Source organism: Corvus cornix, chromosome 5 (assembly GCF_000738735.6).
Source record: "Corvus cornix cornix isolate S_Up_H32 chromosome 5, ASM73873v5, whole genome shotgun sequence".
Classification (NCBI taxonomy): Eukaryota; Metazoa; Chordata; class Aves; order Passeriformes; family Corvidae; genus Corvus; species Corvus cornix.
In genome coordinates, this window is record NC_046335.1 from 41,610,935 (window position 1) to 41,634,350 (window position 23,416).

Consider the following 23,416-nt stretch of genomic DNA (forward strand, 5'->3'; position numbering starts at 1 on the left):
AAGACCAGCTGAGGTGGAGGGGACTGATGTTTTTAAAGGGAGCCTCTTGCAACTTTCAGTGCCAACATTTTTTTCTAGAAAACAAGCCTTTTATACAATTTGTTTGACAATGACCTTAGTTCAAACAGTAGGAAACCTTCTCTAGATGAGGTTTTTTGGAGATCCACATCCATCTGAGCTGTTAAAAACATGTAGCATAGGCGGTAGTCTCAGTGTTGCCTTTCCTTTCTCTCCTGGACTGGCAAATACGTCATACCCAAATCCAGCCACCACTGCTGAAGATCTCCAAGCTGTACCAGCTGCCAGGCTGCAGCCATGTTTCCCTCATCCACTCCTTTGTGTTACTCGCCACACACCATGTCGATGGCAGATGCAGCCTCCAGGAGCCTAATCTGCCAAACCCTGGCACACCTCAGGCCTGGCTTCCTTTTGCAGATCCACTCCTGCAGACCGCTTCTTGTAAACTGAATGGATTTACAAGTGCTCTACAATTTCTCCTTCCTCACCCCATTCCACATTTCCCAACCTTTGCCTGCTTCAGAGTTTGGAAAGAGCTCATGTAAGGCGCCACCTTAATTATAACAGGTAAGCAATACCCTGAGTGTTTCACCTTGAGGCCACAACCTGACCATGGTGCCATTTGAGTGCAGTTACAAGCACTACTGTCACCTCGAAGCTCTCATTTACAAACAAGATGCATTTGCATGACATCAACTACCTGATGCAAAGAACTGTGCGTTCTCAGATACCCGAGGTTGCACTTTATGACTTTTCATCTATGGTAAGGGGAACAAGACCAAAGAAATTAATAAAAAATTTGCTGTGATAGGTTTATCCCTTTTATTAGTTTAATAAAAATAAATGTTTGTTACATTTCCTGTTATTAAATACATATACACAAAATAGTTTTTCACTCAAAAATACATAATTAATAGAAATCAAAGGCTTCTGTTCATAATCTACTTGTGGAAAACAATTAAATTCATATTGAGAGTCAAATTTCCTTGGATTCAATAATACACTGTCTGCACTCATGTCAGTTAAAGGCATGAAACTATCATACACTTTGCAATGAAAAATTAGTCAAGTCACTGTCTTATTGGCTGACCTATAACTTTACAGTTGATTTTTAAAAATTAATCTTTATCATAAGCATGTATCAGACCTAATAGGAGGCCAGATGTCACAGGATTTGGCTCTATTTCACAACAGGAAACATCCATCCTTCCATTCCCATGGTAAATTTTTTTTCTTTTGTTTGTCAGTCACTCATGAGGATCCAGCTCTCACCAAATTTTCTTCCTGCATTTTTCCCAAGAGAGCCCACCTGTTGCTTACTGGACACCATTTTTAGAGTAGTGCGATATGCTAGGGCTAACTCCTGCACTCATCACACAAGGAAAATCCTCATAGGCCTCACCAAGTGTGTAGTTGACCTAACACCCTCCAAAGACAGGACTTCAATTACAAATAAGTGCAAAATACTGGAGTAAGTTTCCTCTTGTTCCATACCAGCCTTTCCTTAACTTGTAAACCTATTTTACTCTGCATAGAGAATCCTGGCACTTTTGCATAAACACTTGCGTGTTGGAAAGAAACTACTGTTACAGCAAATGAAAAGAACAGAGGTAATGAGAGGCAGGTTGAGTGCCACTCCTCATTGGGACCACAGTGCAATTGTAAATTATTAGAATGAACGTGCTTGCTGTGGCTACATCACACTATTTTCTTCTAGCGGCTGTCAAGGCAGTTCTCAACTGTTCCATTTTTGCAGAATAAATGACTCACTACTGATCCTCACTCTTTTGTCTTCCAGAGGACAGGTGGATATGGCACAAGCATCTGGAAAAAGAAAAGGTAGAAAAGAGACCTACTACAAGTCATAGACAACACAAGAGCTGAAGCAAAGGATGGAAGGTAACAGTATGGTCACCCGAGTCACCAAGTATTGACAACAGAAGTGGACTGGGCAGCTGGACAGTTCATGTAGAGGTTGGAGGAAAGGAGATGAGTGTTGGGCAACCTGCTGAAGGGAGCAGGCAACTTCCTACTGGACATTCATGTAAGCTGCACTGCAGCTACCAAGGGGATGCTGCCAATTACAAATGGGTCAGATATTGGGAAGTAAGTACGTGGGTGCTATGAAAGATTTATTGTCTTTGTCAGAGTCTACCCATCTTTTATTATAACATCTCCTGCCCACTGCACTGCAGCTGTGCTGCTCCTGAGACCTCTTGTCTGAACAACCTTCTTGTTGTGGGTCAGGACAGAACCTGCCCCACTGTTCTCTCAGGGGGACTGATAAACCCCTTGACAGAGAAGCACAGACATAGCAAGGCAGTCCTCTAGTTTTCTGTGTTAAAAAAATAATACTGGTTATTCAACAGTGTTGCTATTTTTTATCCTACTCGGCTCGGAGAGAAAGGCAGTCCTCTGAGAGGCTTACAGTCTACATTTAGAAGAAGATGAGTCACAGGCAGGGAAAGGGACTCACTGGAAGGGAAAGAATTATACAAAGGTCAAGTGAGGGGTTTTGGATCTCTTGCTTATGGGCATCACACATTCCTGAGCAACAGGCATAACCTCCTTTCCAGGGTTAATCCCAGTATTCTCATGAGCTTTGCAGGTCTGTTCCCATTTGCCGTAAACTGCTGCAAATCCCAAAGGAGCACCCAGTCGGCTGAGCTGATGGAACAGACAGACATTTTGAGTATACTCACACATCAACATGCATACCCATGTATATGAAGATACCTTGCCAAGGCCCCAGAGATCCCTATTTCCACAGCCTCTTTCATCAGTTCAGGCGTGTAGTCAGTTCCAGATGACTGCAGATGCAATCTGGGTCAGGGCAGTGATGCAAGCCTCAGTCAACCCACAGCTTGGCTACATTGCTCCATCATATGGATCGTGGCCAAGCTGTACAGCAGATCACAAGAGAGACGAAAGAGAAGTCTTTAGCAAAGCTAAAGGAATAGAGACCTGCATGACTAAAAAATGCAACAATAAGGAATAAAAAATAAGGATATAGAACTACACAGAGGATGACATCAAAAAGGAGACAAAGAAAACAAAAATATAGCACAGGAGCAATAAAACACAATGAATAGGTGATAAAAGAGCACCCAATAAGAAGAAACATTCAATTTTTATTATGAAGCTTTTCTATGACATTGCTGCCACAAGTACCTCACAAGCAGTCACGCATCTCAGTGAAACCACGTTCCCCTGTCTCACACACACATCCTCCCTCCTGCCCTGCTCTCTCGGTACCTGAGGAAAACTCCTCTCACTACAAGCCCACAGGTGAGAACCAAGACAGTCACTCACTGTCCCCACAGTGAGACCTGTGGCTTGGGGGTCTCAGCACTCGGGAGGCCCCAGCACTGGGATCCACTCCTCATCCCAGCCTGCCCAATGCAGCCAGAAGTGCCGTCTGCTCTGCAGCAACCCTGAGAGAGGGAAGGGGGACTCCTGGTTATCTGTGATGTGTCACATTTTTTCCTGCCACTGAGCAGTGTAGTCATTTGTTTCATTAAATGGCATTCTTGTACCCAGCACTAATTTTATCCCTTTACAAATATGTTTTTCACTCTAGCAACTCAAGAGCAGCTCTCCCCCCGTACAGTCATTCTGCTCTCATGCCTCTCTCACCATTACTCACCCTTATTGCAGTGAGGCCAGATTCAATAAAGGGCCTGGCTGCTGTGGTGCTGAGCACTGCAGTGTGTCTTTGCCTAAATCCACAGCCCCAAATTATGACACCCTGTCCCAGTGCACACTGAAGGCAAAAATTAGAATACCTAAGAATGTAATCTTCATTGTCCATCTGTTAAGATCCCTACAAGAACCATTCAGACATGCCAACAAATCTCTCAAGACACCTCATCAACTGTTGAGTTGATTGTAATGCTGGGGTGAGGCAAGATACCTTGTGTGGAATTCCAGATCCTCAGCCTTTCCTTAGGCACCTACTCCATCTCCATGCAGAGGTCATAGTACCCCTTTGAGTCCATACACTGTCTAGCACTCACCCAAGAATTCAGGTTTCCCTCCTCTGCCTGAAAGAGCAGTAAAGTGCTTTAACAGCATGGCACAGGTGTGCTGGGTGAGGTGATTTTGGTTGCAGCTGTTGCACAGCACACAGAAACATTGTATCATAGAACCATAGAATGGCCTGGGTTGGAAGGGACCTTAAAGATCATCTACTTTCAACTCTCTTGCCATGGGCAAGGATGCCTTTCACAAGGCCAGGTTTCTCAGAGCCCCATCCAAGATGGCCTTAAACCCTCACAGGGATGGGGTATCCACAGCTTGCCTGGGCAACCTGTTTCAGTGCCTCACCACCCTCAGTAAAGAATTTCTTCTCGGTAACTGTTTTTCTTTCAGCTGTAATGATGGGAGGGAAAGCCACTGGGACTGGAGGGGCTAGGGCAGACATTCTCAGCCCCATCCTGTGCACACATCTTAAGCATGTGTTAAAGTGGTGTATTTGGGCAATTCTGGAAGCAGGTATTTATGTAACCCTCCTCCCTCCTGGCAAGCTACACATGAAGCAGGTGCTGGGGGATCCATGGTTCAGACTTGGGCCTTGCCAGCTGGCTCTCGCTGTCAGCTCCTACAGTACAGGACTCCTGTGGGCCTAGCATAAGGCACCTCGAGCTGATCGGCCCTGCTCTACAGAGCTTCAGGAGCAAAGGAGCCAGAGAACAGCAGGCTGAGAGAAAGGGATGGAACTGGTAACATTAAGTGCCATAATAAATAACCAACTAAGCACTAATTTTGACTGATGTGTCACTCATCTGCAATTGCACACTTTTGAGCATAGTTTCTATGAGAAGGGCAGAAACCTGCAAACACAAGGCAGCTGTGGAACACAAGTCTTAGCTTTGAAACCGAGTCATTTGGGCATTTTAAGTTACCACACTGTGTAACAGCTATACACTCCTTGTTTCCCAAATAAACCCCGGGCATCAGCAACCTGTCCTGCTTCAGGGAATAAAGTCCCAAATTTCTCAACAACAAAACACTCCAGGCAAATGTAGCAATGGAAGACAAACAGAGCCTAAAGCCAAACAGCAGCTGGCATATCAACTAGTTGAGTCTGTAGATTGCAAATTTAACGTGCGATGCAGGTGTTTGCAGCTCTTTATGAGAAGCTCTGCTCAGTTTCCCTTACAAACAGGAAAAAATACAAATGACACTACAGACTTCTAATACTTGATACAGGGAATTTTCACTTTTACCTACTATGGATTGACAAGTGTAAAATCCTGTAAAATCTCAAAATTCCTCTTTTTGTTGCCACTCCCTATTTAGAGTTTTCAGAAGTGATTGCAATGGGGAGCTCCAGATCCTCTCATTGTGCAAACCAAGGAAAGGCTTAGTAGGACATGCATGCAAAGTGAGGGCTGGGTTTTATAATCACCAGCAACATTGGAAATCAAGTACTACTCAAAAAAAAAATTCTAATAGTTGTGCATGCAGCAAATCCAAGTGAAGCATGTTTTTACTTGAGAAATAATACGGCAACAGATTAACCTTTTTCCATCCTACAACCCACTGAAATATATTGATTTTGAGCTGAAAATATCATCTGTAGAAATGAAATGCTGTGTACTCATTAATTCTTGATGTCTCTTTTGCCTAGTTTTGTACCTGTAGAAAAGGGATACAGATACTTGTCCACATAAAATGAACAAAGTTCAGGAATGAATGTCCTTCACACCACTGCTAACACTCAGTGTCATCTTGCATGATACATTCACTTTCAGACCCAGATGATGGACTACATTTGCTAATAAATCTCTCCCTTCTCATCCTTTTAAAAAAATCTGTAGTCCTCAAGTGTCTCCTTAAAGATCCACATGCCAGACACTTCAGGTGCCCCTGCCAAAAGCCAGTACCTGTAGAAGACTTTGTCTTGGCCACTCCCAGTATTTCACAAACATGAATGCCATTTTGAATGCTTATTAAGCACAATGTATCATTCCTAGAGGAAATGTGAGGGCAGAAGGCAGCTAGGACCCTACCAGGGACAGAAGGTGAGAGCAAAAAAAAGGATCTCAGATTGCTATCTATCTTTAAAACCCAATTATGCATCTGTATATTTTTCATCACATTATCCATACTTCTTTAAAATGTTTGGCTTGCAGACTTCCTAAAGAGTTCTGCCATTATAGTTTCAATGATGAAAGCTGCCATTTCAAAACCACCATTGTTTAAAAACAAAGTAGGACCAAAGACACCATAATAATGTTTCCACCCAGAAAGCCATCTATTCAAGGTGTGTAAAACGCTATCCCCCTCTGGAGACTTCAACGGAAATCTGAAGATTTACAGCAGCAATGGCCTGGCTCCAAAGTATTCCAACAAAAAAATAATGAAAACCAACCCAAAACCCATTGCTGCAGGCTGCAGTGAACCCTCCCTTCTTGACTCTACTGCTACCAAACCAAGCCCTGGCACACTTTGATTTTGTTCAGTGTGTAGGTTCCCAGTCCATCCCAGTACATATTGATCCTCTGTTACTTCTACTCATCAGCCAGCACCTGCAGCAAAGCAGGTGTATGTTTATATATACATGTGTATGAGCATATACGTGTACACATTTCCTCCAGACTTGGTTACACAAAACCAGCCAAAGAATGGATTTGGCCTACTCTTAGTGACAGCAGTTAACACCTTAATTTTGTTTAATACTAAAATATGAGCTGTTTTGCTTTTGTTATTGAGTCACACAATGTCATTATCAGTTTTATCACATGAATGCTGCTCACTTCCATGACTTTGCTCCCCCAATCAGTGTTATTTCAAAAGGCAAAATACAGCACAAGAGGACTAGAAACAAGTGGCACCAGTGGAAGTGCCTTTTTTTATGGTAGAAAGCCTTGTAGGATGACACGGTCAAATCAGGTCAGAAAATTTTCCTTTGCTGAAGGCCTAACACAGTGTTCCTACCATTTCAACGGGAAGTCCACGACCTCCTTCCAATTCAAAAAGGTCAAAAAAAGAACAAGAGAAAGAACCTGCTATGAATAGGAATTATTCTCCTTAAAGAATCAGACTCATGATGGAAGAGGAAAATAGTTTTCAGGAATCTGGGTTAAATAACAACCGAGTGTGTTTCATTCCACACTCATACCATCACTTCATGGTAACACTTCTGCCCTATAAGCTTCAAGATAAATGTCTGTAGCTCAAATCCCACTTTAAAGAAAAAAAGTACAAGTAACCATTTAGAAATAATACATTTTTTTTGTCTTTCTTCCTAGTCTTTCGTACTGTCTCATACTACATGAGCCTTCCATTTTCATGACTTGTTCACCTCTAGGCATATGAAGGAAGTTTAATTCTTATAATCCATTCACTTCTTTGCTTCAGCAACTACTCAAAGTGCCACTGCTAGCACTTAATGCATAAATTGATGATTGGATTGATTCTACCACTTTGTTTTCTGTTGACTACTGAACAGGAAGTTACCCCCTTAAAACATATTATTTCCCTTTGAATAACCTGCTACAGCTGTGGACTGAAAAATAAAATTAAAATGGATGACTGAGTAATGATTGCTTAACTCTCTGCCCTGTGGAGATTTCCCAAAAGCCAAAAAGCCAAGTAAAAATCTAAACTGTCTGCCTTGAGGACAGCAGCCTTGCTGAAAAGCAATGTTCTTTAATCTTTAGGTTCTTCTGTTAATTCCTCAGTACTGCACTAAGTGCTGTATGTAAAAACTATGCCATTCAAAAGGCAGGAAAAAAAGACACAAGGTCTCAGGTAACATCCCAAGGAAGCGGATTATACATACATTTTAGAATGCAACATTGCCTTGGCCTAGATGGCTAAAAACTTACCTAAAAATTGTTCCATGAAGACTCCTACAAGTAACCCATCCAGGCACAAGAACTCAGGTAGCACTGCATGAATTCACCTTCAGCCATAGTGTCCAAACCAAACACACAGTTCGTTCGCAGCAAACACAACCAAACTACTCTGTTGCTATTAAGGGGCATATTAAAAGGAAATTAGTAAGACAAAAACCAGCAGCACTTTAAAAATGTAAATGAACATATCCATCTCAGAATCCATTTTACTGATACACAACAATGCAGTATTATGCAAGGGGATATCCAGGGCTCCTGATTCATATTCCCTACTACTATGCAGAACTCAACACTGATGTGCTTTCCTGGATATATCAAACTTCCCTTTAAAAGAAATTTATACTTCTTTCTCATTTGAAACTGCTCCAGAATATCGTTAGTCTGATAGTTAAGAGCTCTTCCTGCAATTTCCAGCAAAGTCTACCCATTATCCCTTTTACACACATTTGTTTTGCTCTAATCTTGAGCTCATATAATTATTTTCCTTCCTTATATAACAGTGTAATTGTCACTTCTGTGTCTTTCTGTTAAGCCTCTCTATTCCTCTTAACATCCATGTGGTCCTTTTCTGCATCTCTTCCATCCATCTGTTTGAACCCATTTATCTGAATGTGGGTGATAGTTGGGCTCCAGATAAGGTCTTACTAATGCCATATACTTTGACAGTAATATTATCTATACATCCAGGAAATCCATCCCTTAACACTTTCTTAAAAATTTTACTTTCTCAACCATGTCACATGCTATCATTCTGCTGATACTGACTATTACACCAACTACCAACCTGTCACTGAAGTGATGAACTCTTCTAGAAAAATTGTGATCAGTTTCTATTCACATCACTAAATCTCATCTAATTCTATTAATCTCAGTTTTGACTCATCTTGTCAGCACATGGATATTCTAATCCTCCTCTCTATCAATACAGTCCACCGGTTTTGTGTCATAAGATTTTATGACACTAGTGTCACTAAGGAAAGAATTCCAATAGTCTTCGGAAACTCCAGTTTGCAGCCTTCTTTCCAGCAGCACAGTCTCTCTCCACCTACTATCTGTCAGTTCATTCCAAAGTCACCTTACAGTGCAATTAATCCAAATTTTCTCCATTTTACATGATTTCCTCACATGGTACACTATCAAAGTTTCCTCACAATGAAACATAAGGTAAAGAGATAGTCTTGCACAGTCTTTTTTTACTAAAACTGTACTGCATTTCATCCCACCTTTAATTCCTCTGTGATCTTATTTTGGCCTTCAAAAATTGTCCTACTGTTAAGTGTACAAGGGCTGCCAGATTAGATAATCTCTATTATTAATCTTGTCTTTCCTTTGGGTACCCTCAACTATTTGACCCCTTTACCTCTAGCTTCCACTGCTAATACAGTACAGTATTTGCAGGTAGATTATACATTTTTGGAAAGGGGATGTATTATTTTTCTTGTGCTAAAGCACAATCGCAGTGCTAATGCATTGCCACTAGAGTAAGAAAACAGAATCCAGGAAAACCTACTATTGCAAAACTGGAAAAGCACTGCTTAGAATGGGAACAGAGTAGGCCATACACTAGTAAGTTTAAAGCACATTACAATAGATTACTCATATTTTCCTTGCCTTGACCTTTTCTGTTTCATTTTGTTCTGAACTTGCTGATTTTGTATCTCAAGCCATCTTCAACAGCTTCACGCTGCAAGTCCAAACCACCAGGGGTTATAAAGCTGGCACTTAAGGCATTTATCCCTTTTCTGTGGCTACCCAGCATTTTCTTTTACATGCAAAACAACATTTTTTTCTTCACTAGAACAATACCTTCCCTTGGAAAAACCCATATATTTCACTTCTTTGTTTTCTTTCTTCTGAGAACCATCTATGTGTACTTTAAGAACTGCATTTCAGGTGATATCACTGGCAAAATCTGATATGCTTTCTAACACAAAAACTGTTTGTAGAGCTCCTCACATACCTCTCGAAGAAAATGAGCAACAGAAAACAAGCCTACTATGGCATATTTCCTTTTTTGTTGTTGTTTGACTGCAACAGTGTAATTTTCTTTGCACTTTATTTATTAGTTAACTAATAAATTAGTCTTCTTCTGAATCTCAAGAGGATTACTATTAGCAAGGAAAATAACCTAACAAGAATCTTTCCATTCCCAAGAGAAGTTTAAGCATGCTCAGCCCCAAGTTCAGATGACGGCGGATGCATGACACCACTGTCTTTCAAGATCTGCTTCCAAAACGTAAGGAGGAAAAGATAAAAACACAAACAAAATTTACTAAATTCACTTCAGACCTATTTATTATTTGTCATTCCTTTGATACACGGAGCATATTATCTCTAGTTAATTAACAAGTGACTTTAAAACATCAGAAGGTTTAACAAGAGCTGACTTTGCACTATTGGCATAAATTAAATTAACACGTAGTACATTTCCTCCTTTCTCTTTCCTCCCCGCTTTGTCCGGAGAAAAAAACACCCCTCTATCAGGTAAACTAGGAAGTCCTGTTTGCTTCCTGGGCTTGCCCCGTAACTTCAAAGCACTTCAGCATCTTCACGCATCGTAATTCCTCCACTTCACACTTTAAAACTCAAAGAAAAAAACCCGCAACTTGCAGATAAACGCATTCGATCCCGTGCTGCCACGTGCCAACCTTTGCTATCCGCGCAAGCTGAGCGGCGGAGGCCGCAGGAAGGCATCTATCTGCTCTCGGGTTCGGTGCAGAGCTCAGCACAAAGTGGAAGCAAAGCTCCGCACACGCAGTGAGCCTGTGAGCCGCTGTCGCTCCGGGGCCCCGAGCAGCCACAGGTGCGGCGGGGCGGCAGGAGCCCCAGAGCCAGCGCGGACGAGCCGCCCGTGTGGTTTAAACCAAAGCAAATCCCTCTCGGGAGGACGCGGCTGCGGGCGAGCCCTGCCGGACCGCGCTGATGCCCCACGGCCCGGCCCGGGCGCGGAGCCGCGGGCAGCGAGCGGCACCGGGAGGCCCCGGCACCGCCGATACCGGGCCTGGCCAGGGCTGGCCGGGCGCCCCGGCACCACCGGCTCCAGGGCGAAGGGGCAAAAGCGGCACCGAACTGCCGGCGCCCGAAGCATGCACCCGGCCGGGCCGCGCCCCGAGGCCGCTGCTCAGGGCGCGGGGATAACGCCTGCGCTCGCCGAGACCCCCGGCCGGGCACGGGCTGGCCCAGCGCGGCGGCTGAGCGCGGCCGGGCCGCGCCTGACCTCCCGCCCGACGGGACGGCTGCGACCCCGCCACCCCAGAGCAGGCGGGCGCCGTCACGGCCGCTGCCGGCGAATCCCGGCCGCGACTCGCGGCAGCTCCCGTCATGCCGCGGCGCCTACAAGTCCCGCCGGCCCCCGCGGCCCCGCCGTCGTTAACCCTGTGCGGGGCAGAGGCGCCTCCGCCGGCCCGCCCGGCCCCCCTCGCCGCTGCCCGGCGGGTCCTGCCCGGGACCCCGGCCCGGCTCCTCCGCGGCCCCCGAGGAAGAGCCGCCCCGGCCCGGCCCGCCGGCGGAGCTCGCTCCGAGCGGCCCGGCCCGGCCCGGCCCGGCTCAGCGGCGGGCCCCGGGCCGCTGATAGTGTGGCGGGTTTCTGTACTCCCGCAGTATGGTTTCTGGTCCCAGCCACAACTGTTTGTAACTGGCGTTAACTGCACGCTCCCTGCGAGATAATAAAAAGCAGGTGAAATATCTTATTCAAGCCGGTGGGGCTTTAAAAAAATTATTTATTTGTGTTTGAGAAGGCAAATTGTAATAAGCAAATTAACTCAAAAATAGCTTTACAACCCCCAGAAAACTTTGGGACAAAGTTACTAGGAAATGCTGGGTAATCCTGTAGTGAAACTAATGTGAAAATCAGTCACACACGCACGTTCTGCCCTCCTTCCCATACACTCTTCATACAGGTGCTCAGTATACGTATGGCTAACACATACAGCACTTTTTCAGCTTTTTAAGCAACTCTCTTAAAATAAGTAGCAAACAATGTACATGCAACTACCCTGCTGGGAACTAAAAAATAACCCGGAGAGTCAGAATCCATTTATAAAGTAAGTGAGGGACAGGGGCAGATAGCACATGTTCAGGCAGAAGCAGCACCTCAGAGTAAAACCCTCTGAGTCTCACCCGGCCCCCCTGCCACAGCTCAGCATCGCACCCCGAAACATCCCCCCCCCACCCCCCCCTCCACAGAGCTCATCCCCTATACTTCTATTTTATTTGCAATATTTCTTTTTTTTTATGACAGCCTTATGCAGCAAATACAAGTCAAATAGCTCTAATTTGTAGTGCTACAGACTGTAACGTGCTCAGACGTGTAACTGCCTGACAGACTACACAGAAATCTGGCTTAGGCTCCAACCTCTGAAACAAATGCAAATATCCAGAAACATTCTGCTATTTCTCCAAAATTAAATTACAAGTAAAACAAACCTACTGTCAGAGTTTTCATACAAATACGTCTTAAAAAAAATAAATCACTACAAATTTATTATTTATTTCAAACTATAAACAACACAGAGAAAAGAAACACATATACGTTTTCCTTTTTAGAAAAAAAAAAAAACAACTTATCTATGAGAAAAGCATATACTTAGCTCCTTTCTTTTTAAGTTCATTTTTTAATACCCTGCCCCTTAAATCAGCCTACAAGCCCATAGATTTATCTAGAGAAAACACAATTGGAAAACCTTTTTATGTTGCACTGGTTTTGGACACTTACAGGAAGTTTTTAAAGACAATTCACAGCCACGCTATTTCAAACAGCACAAATACAATTATTTAGAATTTATTCTTTATTGTAGCAATTTTTACTTTGGTATATTTTTCAGAATTTCCTCGGAAAACACAATCAGTTCCCATCTAGCTTAGCGCACCTACACTGTTACCCCTTTCTCTACATTTTTTCTTTACAAATCAACCACAAACATTTTATAAGTGTTTACATATATATAATAAAGTAAGAAGAAGGACAATACCACAAGAGAACTGCTCAATACCAAACTGAAGGTGTAAATGACCTCCTGCCATGTTCCAGACGTACCTACAAAATCCCTGCTCATTGGTACAGGATTATACATTCCATTATAAGTTCAGCCTTTTTATATTTTGTACTATTTTAACACCCTAAATTTATAGATTTTTAAAATTGGCATGTTAAAAGGGCTTTATTTAAGAATTTCAATGAAAATAGTGTTATGTTTTGTCATATTACCATAATCCTTCTTTTTAAATCACTTAGAATTTCAGTATAACCTAATTAAGTAATTTTAAGTAAGTCTTAACCCAAATACATAGATCTAATAAAAATGTATTTTGCAAACAGGGAAAATAGACTTCTAAAATGGATTCCTCAGGTATGAACAAAGATGCTGAAACATTTCCTCCCCACAAACTTTGAGATATGAACTATTTCACAGCACTTACATTTAAAACCAAAATACTTATAAGAAAACAAATTTCACCAAATATCTAGCATAATGTTTCATTCCAATTGTATTTATTTATTCCTTTTATATTTGAAAAAAATCTTTCTATTTTCCTTGCCAAAAAGGAGAGAGAATAGGGGAAGAAAAATACTCCAAAATCCTAACTACCTATCTGCACATACTATTTATTTCAAAACTCTTCTAACAGCAGTTTATACTTTATTTTAGATAATGTATATTATTTTGCCTGTAGAAATATTATTATTTAGATTCCTGCCTTTTCAAAGGCTACAGAACAACATTATAGATTTTAGAAACTTCTAATCATTTTTAATCTCTCACTTTTTTCAATGCTACAAACATCCCACTTGGTAAATAGAATTTACATTTCTCTCTTGTCTATATTATCAGAGTTGAATCAACAATTCGAACCAGGAAGAACAAGTGATGTACCGTAACACAATAGCAACTCCAACACTTTAACACAGCTCCTCTATCTATTGGTGTATAAAAAGCTTACACAAAGTATAAAATATCTCAGAAATACAGACTCTCTCCTGATCAGAAAATTTTACTTATTGACTAATTTGACCTCAAGCAACTGCATTTTTCTCAAAAAGCATCCTATCTAGAGCTTTATGTCATTCACTGACTCTTGCTTAATTAACCAGCATGCTTTAAAACAAAGTCTCGGTCCTTCAACTTAATCAAAACAGACTACTTTTAATTGCTACCACATCAAATATATTTGTCAACACAATAAAACCACATTAAATTAGAAAGAATTATTTTTTTTAGCCCTGCCTTTGACCAACCAGAGATTGTAGCATCTACTTCCAGTTTATTAGCTATTCTAATATGAAGCAAACTGAAACATACAGCACAGTTCACAAATACATTGTTCTTTCTATAATATCTTATCATTTGCATCTTCTAATGGGAAAATCCAGTATACCACTGTCAGCAGTGCTGTTCTCCTGCAACCGATCAGACATCAGAAGGACTTGGCATTAACTTCCCTCCCTCACAACACTTTGCCTCCTCACCTCTCTCAAAATAAAACAAAAATATCTATGTTTGTCTGAAATGTCAATAAACTTCAAAATCTAAAAGGCCAAAAGGTCAGGTATTATTTAATCCGAACAGAAAAGTTATTTTTTCTCTCTCTCTTGAAAGCCATCAGTAAGAGCACGCTACCTGAGAAGTGATGCCCATGTCCCTCGGACGTCCATCCTTCTATCCCAGAACAGGGGCTGTGCCCCGCTCTCTGTAACATAAGATGGAACACATTAGAATTATTGTATATCCAGGCACATTTTTGCACATTCAAATTATCTGGCCCTCAAAAAACTTTGTATCTTTTGGTCTGAAGAGCATTTTAAAAACTCTTACTACATTCTAATCTGAGTCCTCAAAATTAGTTTTGCTAAGTCAGGTATACGTGTCAAAAATTAGTGCCATACATTTTCAGCTGAAGTACCAGATTCCCCAGACATGGTTTTCAGTTCTTATAGGCCTCTATACTGCTGCATGCTCCATCTCATTAGCAACATTTAATCTGCAAGTGGTATGATCTTCTATTAAAAAAAAAAAAATTACATACACTGAAGTTTTTTTTTAAAGCCATTTACATGAGGGACAAAGTCCTGAGATAACTTCTTTCCACAGCAACTTTTCCCTCCTCTGCTTTAAAAGTTGAATACCCTCCCAGATAAATGTGGTCTTTGTTTTTCCCATTTTTCTGTGATTTTTATTATTTTGTACTTACTTGTGATGCTGCAGAATTTACACAGACCTGTAGTTTTGAGACTTCTATCTCCTCCCTCCACCTGCGAGGAAGATACCAGCTAAAATCACTGTCTATACACCATTTCCCCCCCCTTTTCCCTCCAAAATTTTCCAAACAAATGTGAGAGGGAAAAATGTTTAAGATAATGAGTTCAAATTCGGTGTGCTAAATTAAAAAAAAAAAAACCACCTTGCTTCAGTTTGTCATTTAATAAGCATTATCAACACAAATCATGGTCAGAAAGCCTCAGCACTGTAGGGTGTAGTATTTATAACTAAACTGCCTTTTAAAAAAAAAAAAATCTGTCATCTCTTACCCTTTTCCTTCCACATATTTACCCTCCTCATACTGCTTAGATCTACAGCAGACTATGGCGGCATATGTATTTTTCCACCCAATTTCCTAGACACTGACAAATGTGAACCAAAGAAGAATTTTGCACAATGTTAACTTATCTAAACCACTTATTTCCTCCATTCTCTCCTTTTGCCCATGGCATCCAGTGCTTTTTTTTACCGTCTGCTGTTGTTTTGTTTGGTAGTTCCCCAGCTTCCTGTACATTTGTCTCCTGCTGATCCTACTAGACCGGGCAGGAAGAACTGAATGTCTGTCTCTCCCCATTGCTACACTGCCTCTCAGTTTTTGGTGTTTTATTAATTAAACACATTTGACCATCATTTTGATATATTTTTAAAGGTACTTTTTCTTTCCTTTCTCTAGAAACTTGCTGATTACGGTCACCAATACTTCTGTAAAGCAAGGTCAATCCTGTCCTGCTCTAGTACATGCTTCTGTCAGAATATTAAGGGTACACAACTTAAAAGTCTGTCATGCAACGCATGCAAAAGGAAAATGCATGAGAAAGAGAAAGAGGGTAACATGTACAGATGCCCCTAAATATCATAAAAAAAAAAAAAAAAGAAATTTTTTATTGGTTCTGACTTTTTAAAGAGATACCATCATGAGAAAACACCTGTCTTGGGGGAAATCTTTGTCTAGATCACTAGCAACACTTTTTCTCACTAATAAAAGTAAAGAAAATTTTAAAATTCAAATTTACTGTTAAGGATCAGCACTTTAGGATTTCTGCATTTCACTCAGCCTGGGGAGTGAGAGTTGCCTGTTGGTTTCACTTTTGTTCTCAGCTAGTTTCACTTTCACACACTGGCAGAATCTTTTATGTTTTCCGTTCAGCAATGTTAAAGACGACATTTACATCTTTAAACAATCCTCATTACACTTTTAATACAAACAATTTGTGTCCTTCTGCTCCCCAGGACACTAAGAAAAAGTAATTTGGGAGCCTAAACATAATGGGCAGCATACTTCTAAAGGAGCAGCTTTCACCTGTCTCATGTTGGGTTGTAGTCTGCTCTTTCTTTCCCTGAGATCAATAGGAAATGTGCCATTCACTTCAGTGATAGCAGGATCAGGCCACTGGGTCTGTAATCTGCAACAAAAGAATGCCATATGCAGACCAATATATTCCTTATAACATACAATGTTTGCCTTTAATTATTTTCCTATGCAAACTCAAGGGGGAAAAAATGGTCCCTGCATTTACCTTTTTGTATGCTTTTAAATTAGCAATAAATACCCTTCTTGACAGAGGCCATACGAAATTAGAGGGCATATGTTCACTTTGGTTTGCATGGGGAAGGAAACACCATGTCTCCCTGCTACCAACTGCAGTAACTCTTTCTCCTCCTCGTGCCAAGCACAATCTATAAAAAGCACTCCAGCCCAGACAGAACCTTGCACCAGGACCTTGTTTAACTAAAGTTTCCAAAGGATACACTTTTGTAACCCTCATTTTTTCAGGATAAACCACAATGCTCTAAGCAACTAAACTATCAACAGCAGGACAAAAACTGGCTTGCATTTATTTATTCCAAACTTGTATATTCCCTTTTATATTACCTTCTCTATGGTACAGACTCCAAAACACAGCTGTGAACTCACATACGTCTAGGCAAGCACATATATACACAACGGAATCTTCCTCTAGCTACCAAAGCACTGCAGGTTCTGCCTTTATAGACACAAGGGCTTCTGAGACATTGAAACTTAATGGAAAGACTTAGGTGTTTGTAGGAGCCATGCAACAATCACTTTTCAATGTCTTTCATAGAAATTTTGTGTCCCACAAGCGCACATAGAAATTGTCACTTCATAGAAATTGCTTACAGAAATTACTGTCATGTTTACATGCCAAAAGTTAAATACTAAAAGCTCACATATGCAACTCCTGTGAGAATACTTACATCATAGTTTTATTTACACTACTGTTTATTTCACCATATGAAATGGGAATAAAAGCGTGGAATTGCACATGTGCTCATGTACCCATCCACTTCACATTAACGCACTTTTCTATCCCAATAATCTCTGGTAGTCTATATTTATAGACTTGTAATGTCACGTTACACGTCTAGACATGAGCAACTTCCACAGCATGATGTAGGACATATCCTGCTTTCTCTTTTCCTGGATATTACTACACAGAAGAAGAGTAACTTCTCTCTCAAAGAATTTGTCTCTGCCTTCCTTCTCAACCACCACTTCTCCTCTCCTTTGCCCAGAAGACATTCTTTGTGTTTCCAAGGCCAGTTCAACATGAGACTAACACTAAATTTTGAGCATACAAACATACCCCATGTTCAGTGGGGTTATTCACTCATTTAGGTAAACCACACCTTAAGGTGCTTCAGTGCCATACAAAAACAGACCACTATGATCACCTGCATCACAGAAAACTCAGTTTACTGGAAAGCATGATCACAACACCGACTTTCACATATTCACAACACGCTACATTTGCATCCCCAAGGTATCCACATTCCTCTTAAGTGCCAAAATTCACTCTTTCCTAACAGCAACATCTAAGACTTGTTTGTCCCTAATTTCTTAATGTCCAACCATGCTGTTGATAGAGTGTTTTGGTGGGAGGTGGCTATTACACAGATTTTACATCAGGCTTTCACCCACGGCTGCATCTGCCCCAGTAATAGTGTCCTGGGAGAAAGACACTGCTACTGCCAGCTTTCCTTGCATTAGCTTTTAGGGCAAAACCCCTGAATTATATCAATTTTGTTAATATATGATGAAGCTTACCTTAAGTGAACACTCATGAACCAGTACATATCTATCAATTAATGTTGGTGAAACCAGAGAAATAATTACAGGGAATACAATGGTCTGTTTCAAAACAGTTCCTTTAAAGGATGTGCTTCATAACTTAGCCTTGTTCTTAAATGATGTTCTTGGTGCACTCATACAAATTATTTCCTTCTGGAGCATTCTGGCCTATATTTTACCTGAATTTTATATAAATATTTGCTGCACATTTTTGTGTTTCTAAAACTAGAATAACCAGATAATTTTAGCTGTGTGATTGCCATTTATCTTTTGTCTTCCAATAATAAAGACATTAAGGCCTCACAGCAAGCATTTCAATGAACCCTTCAAAATAATGTGAGAGTGGCAGAACGGCCAAAGACAGTTACATGGGAAAGACAATGGAAAGAGGGTTGGTGTTACTTCAAAGATACTTAATTTTATACTAATTTCTGAAGTGCAAAGAAGGGAACTCCCCATGAGGTGCCTTTTCTAGCCATGCCAGCAGTTTTGAAGGGCTCTGCAGTCTCTCCTTGGGGTTCCTAATGGAACCCTCTTCTGACAAGTTCTGCTGCAGTACAAGAGGTTATAACAAGGACAGTCTACTCTCTCCTTTTCCCTTCTGGAAACAAGGAGCAGAGCAACTATTAACAAATACTCGCTTGGGTTTTTTTGTCTTGGAAGGCACCAGGCGTAACACCTGGTGCTGTGTAATAGTCACATTATTCATAACCCTTGTAAGTGGAGAGTAACTGTCATGACAGATAGGTTAAACAGAGGAACAGAGATGTGAACAAGTCAAACAGTGTCTGTGACAGGTGAGGAGAGCACAGCCTAGGATCACTGACTTTTCACCTCTCTTTCACTAGTTCAGTCTCAAATACACCAGACTTTAGCTGTCTTTACATTTTCCCGATCTTTAAGCAGTGCCCTGATCCTAACTCAATGGGGCAGTCACATAGGAGAGACCAAGATGAGCACAGCAGTAACCAAGCTAGCTCCTGGGGATGGGAATCCATGGAAAGAATCCCAGTAGTGTTGGGACCTCTCCTTTGGCTTGTGAGTGAACAGCATCTTCCTATTTGCACAACAGGGTTATCTCAGAGATATAGTGAATATTACAACACACAGATTGTAAATGCTATCTGGCCCTATTTTAAACAACCAAGGTAACACAGCTTCATAGATTTCCAATAGTCTTTTGCAACTTCAACTAAAAATCAGCTGATCAAGAGATCTAAAACAGTAGACACACAACACTGGGAAAAAATATTTTCATTCTTTCCTTAAAGTAAATATACCAACATCAAAACCTCTTCTATGGCCCATATCCTTTACCAAGAATAATTTTGTTTGTAGAGAAACAAGAGAGAAAGGTGACTGTAACTCAGGTGGTCACAGAGACTTTGTGCTGTTATGGAATTATGTAGGTCCTCTGCCACTACCAGCAGACCTTCTCTGCATCCAGTTTAAACAAACCTGCTTTCTGTCACTTTCTAAAACTGGGCTGTTGGGGAATTCATCACTCAATGGGAACTTTGCCTCTGCTAAACAATTGTTTCTCAAACCATGGCTTGCCAAAGGACAACAATATTCACAGTGTTAAAAAAACCAAAGTTTGTCAGCAGGATCTCAGTTTTGAAGCTGGGGACTGAGAAGCTCCTGCAAGTAGGAGCTTCTAGGGTAGCCATTGATCTACCAGCTACCTTGGCTTGCTGTCAGTAAGTGCAGTCTCCCTGAAAAAGTGACTTTTCAGGCAGCAATTACAAAAAATTATCATCAAAAAAGGGAAGAATTCAAGACAATAACAGGGAGAGAGGTGAATCAAAAGGAAATCAAAGATTCAGAAAGTTTAATAAACACTGTACTAAAGGACATAATGACATTGCATATAATAGACTGCAAAATAAGGAAGTGCATATACTGCCTGCTAACAAGAAAAGGAACTGCACCACAGGTTACCTCCCTATCAGATTAAAAGAAAGATACATAAAACTTTCCCTGATGATGGGCTGACTGGTAGCAGATTTATCAGACTTGATCAATTCACAGCACATCATTTAGTGACTACCTTTTTGCCACATATCCAGTATCCTTCCACGATTAAAAAGTAGGGCACGATCCTCACAGCCCAAAAGCATTGGTCCTTCTGAATGAGATAGTAGTAGATGAATGGGAAAGAACAACACATCACTCTGCTGGAAAAAGTGCTCAGCATGTCTAAAAATCCTATGGACTTCAACTGTCCCAAAACATATTGTTACCTTTGTACCTTTTGGGTTGTATGCAGATAGCTGATGAGCTTGCTCTATTTCCCTCTGCCATTTTCAAGGGCTTCAGCTATGAAAACAACTTATTGCCAAACAGCCCTTCTGTTTTCCTGTTCTTAGACCAGCTTTGTCTAGGACCAGCTCCCAAGTCCTTTCCCAACTCTTGCTTGGAGAAGATGGTGTGTGATTTCTCCCACAGCAAATCTTAAATAATATATTTTACCCATATTCTACATGTTTGTACATATATTCTACATAGAAATATATTTCTACATTTTCTTTGTAAAAATTATTCTAGGGCACCTAGGCAAATGGCATTCAAATCAGTTAATATTAAGCTTTTTGCAAAGGATAAAAGACCCCTTACTTCTCCCACCCTCTTAACATGCTAAGTGTGAAAAATAACACTCTCAGGTCAACAAAAGTTTGGCTAGAAATTCATAGGATAATGAAGATCAGAAGCCATTTACTAACAGGAGACTGCCAGAACATCCATTTCTATCCTCAGGAGGACCATCCAAAACCATACTATATCTATCCTTAAGAATGCATATTCCCATGGATTGTAAACCAGAATGTATCCAAATAATCTTGGACATAAAGTATACCCACCCTTTCCTGGGTACCAAGTCAAGTCACTCTCAAATATCAAAACACACTCATTAGCACTAAGCAAGTGGCTTTCCAACAGTGCAGTTATGACCATGACATAACAATTTAAATGGGATTTAGCAAAATTCAGGAGACTTCCATAGAAAGAAAATGCAGGTTTTGGTTTCAGAAATATCACAGGTGTGACTTTGAGCTTTTCCCATTAAAAAAAAAATTAAAGTGCTTTATAAAAATCACATCAATGATCCTACAGATTTTAATGAAAAATTAAGCCCTGTCAATCTTTTCCATGGACATTTCTTACTGTCCCATATGATTTTGCAGCACCTCAATATTAATGGTATTTTACAGTATTTGTCTAAATACTGTAGGATTTCTGGTCACAGCTAATAGCAAAATATTCTTCTCCACCTGCCCAACCATAGTTAAAATAATCAGAAATCAGACAAGGGGACAGAAGAAGAAAAATTTGGCCTGATAGTTATCCACATGACAATAGATTACAGATCTATCTGTAAACAGTGGCTGTGGGCCCAAGTACTTATTCCTGATCAAAGCAGTATGAAGTGGACACTTCATATAGGTTTAAGGTCAGGTATTTCTGCTCAGGTTTTCTGTCTCTCACATGAATGGTATTGAAGCTGGTCTCACTGTGTTTTGTAAAGGGACTCAGCAAGCTGCCAGAGTATAAACTCAAGAAAAAGAGAAGGTTGAGCACATTAATTCAAACTTCACTCTGTTGAACTTCTCAAATAAACTAAGCATGGGAAGAACACTGTTAATTGACATGACCTAGCTGAGATTTTTTCCCCACTTTGAACCTTCAGAGCTTGTATGCCATGTAGTTGAAGAATACGACCCATATTTCACTACTATTGTGTATCTTTGTGTGACCAGTGACCTCTGAAATTTCAGAAAATGTATACAGGAAAAATTCTGAATTTTAATTAAATTTGGAAAATGAGACACATGTGGAGCTCTCACAGATGGCAAGTGATTCTGTCAGCATCCACTTGATTTTTACCAGTTGTTAGTTTAAAGCAGCCATTAATATCTTCTTGCTTCATTTTACCCTCCACTCATATGCATAAGGAATAAATACACCAGCAGCTAGGTGACATCATCTATACGGAGTCTGTTCTATATACAATATTTTTTCTTTGGGAAAAAAATAATTTCTCTCTATTCCTAAAGTTTCAGTTTCTTTTAAGCAAGCAGTTAAAATAATCACGATGTCCAAGCTATAAATACAGAATATTGTACACAAAAATTCTGATAAATACAACCCAATTGAAACCAAGTGCACTGTGCAGTAGAATGTAGCCAAATTGTTTTTACCAAAACAGGCCTGACCATAAATTTCTGGAGGTTTTGGGTACCACAGACCTGGAATGGTCCCCCATCCAAGAGCTGGGCTGCTCTGAGGATGGGCAGGCTTGTGTTCCAGCTACGAAGCTTAGCCTGTACCTCCACCTCATCCATATCTCAACTCCAGACTCCATTTCAGGATGGAGTTAGGCTGCAGTACAACAAGTCACTGCTATCACATGAGCCCAATGATCACTGACAAGCTCTTGGCTGGATTTATATAGATCACACAGTCTGTATAATTTCACATCTTCACACCTATGATTCTATATGAATTAAAATTGCGTATCATAGTTTAACAATTTACAAAGAAGTTTGGTGTTAACCCACTTAAATCAGATATTCTTGTATTCTGTCTGCTTTCCTTTTTGTTCCAATTAGATGCCCCTGTGCACATAGCACCATCTCATCTTAAATCCCTCTGTCATGAAATACAGATTTGCTGCATTATTGTAGCAGAACAGTAGTGAAGATGATTTGAATGGCTGCTTTAAATCTTAAAAGCATGAGGCCTGATTGTTTAAATAGCACTCTATATGGTAAGTATTATGACCATTAAAACTAAGAGTTAATAACTAAAATCCCAATTTGCAACTCTTATAAATATTGAGGCAAATTAACTGGATTTTTTTGAGTGAATTAAATTTAATGAATGGTATATTTTAGGTTAAAAAAATTAATGCTAGTAGCAGCATGTCATTATTACCCCAAGAATCTGTCTTATAGAAAGAGAGGATTTGATATGAGTTAGGAAATTACAGAAACACAGAATAGTTTGAATTGGAAGGGACCTTAAATATCAACTAGTTCCAACCCCCTTGCCATGGCAGACGAAATTATACTAATCTGAGTTCTATTTTTGCCCTCTACCAAATTAACCAGGGAGAAAAAGGGAAAGAGAAAACTTAAAGTTAATTAAAGCTATATTAATTAATTCTCATCCTGACAGGATGGATT

General features: G+C 40.5%; 1 protein-coding gene across 7 annotated transcripts in view; it reads right to left on the bottom strand.

Moving 5' to 3' along the window:
• Positions 1 to 816: 816 nt before the first annotated feature.
• Positions 817 to 23,416, bottom strand: part of LOC104695099 — a 76,232-nt gene continuing 53,632 nt past the window's right edge. For 3 of the 7 annotated variants that reach the window (XR_005601928.1, XR_005601929.1, XR_005601927.1), the window contains exons 4-9: positions 16,440 to 16,542; positions 15,072 to 15,132; positions 14,501 to 14,570; positions 7,854 to 7,998; positions 2,755 to 2,919; positions 817 to 1,842 (exon numbers count right to left, since the gene is read on the bottom strand). The gene's annotated coding sequence lies outside the window, so the exon portion shown is untranslated. Of the gene's footprint in view, positions 1,843 to 2,736; positions 2,920 to 7,853; positions 7,999 to 12,076; positions 14,571 to 15,071; positions 15,133 to 16,439; positions 16,543 to 23,416 lie in introns of those variants that run through there. The other 4 variants (XR_005601931.1, XR_005601930.1, XR_005601932.1 and 1 more) reach the window with 4 other exon arrangements.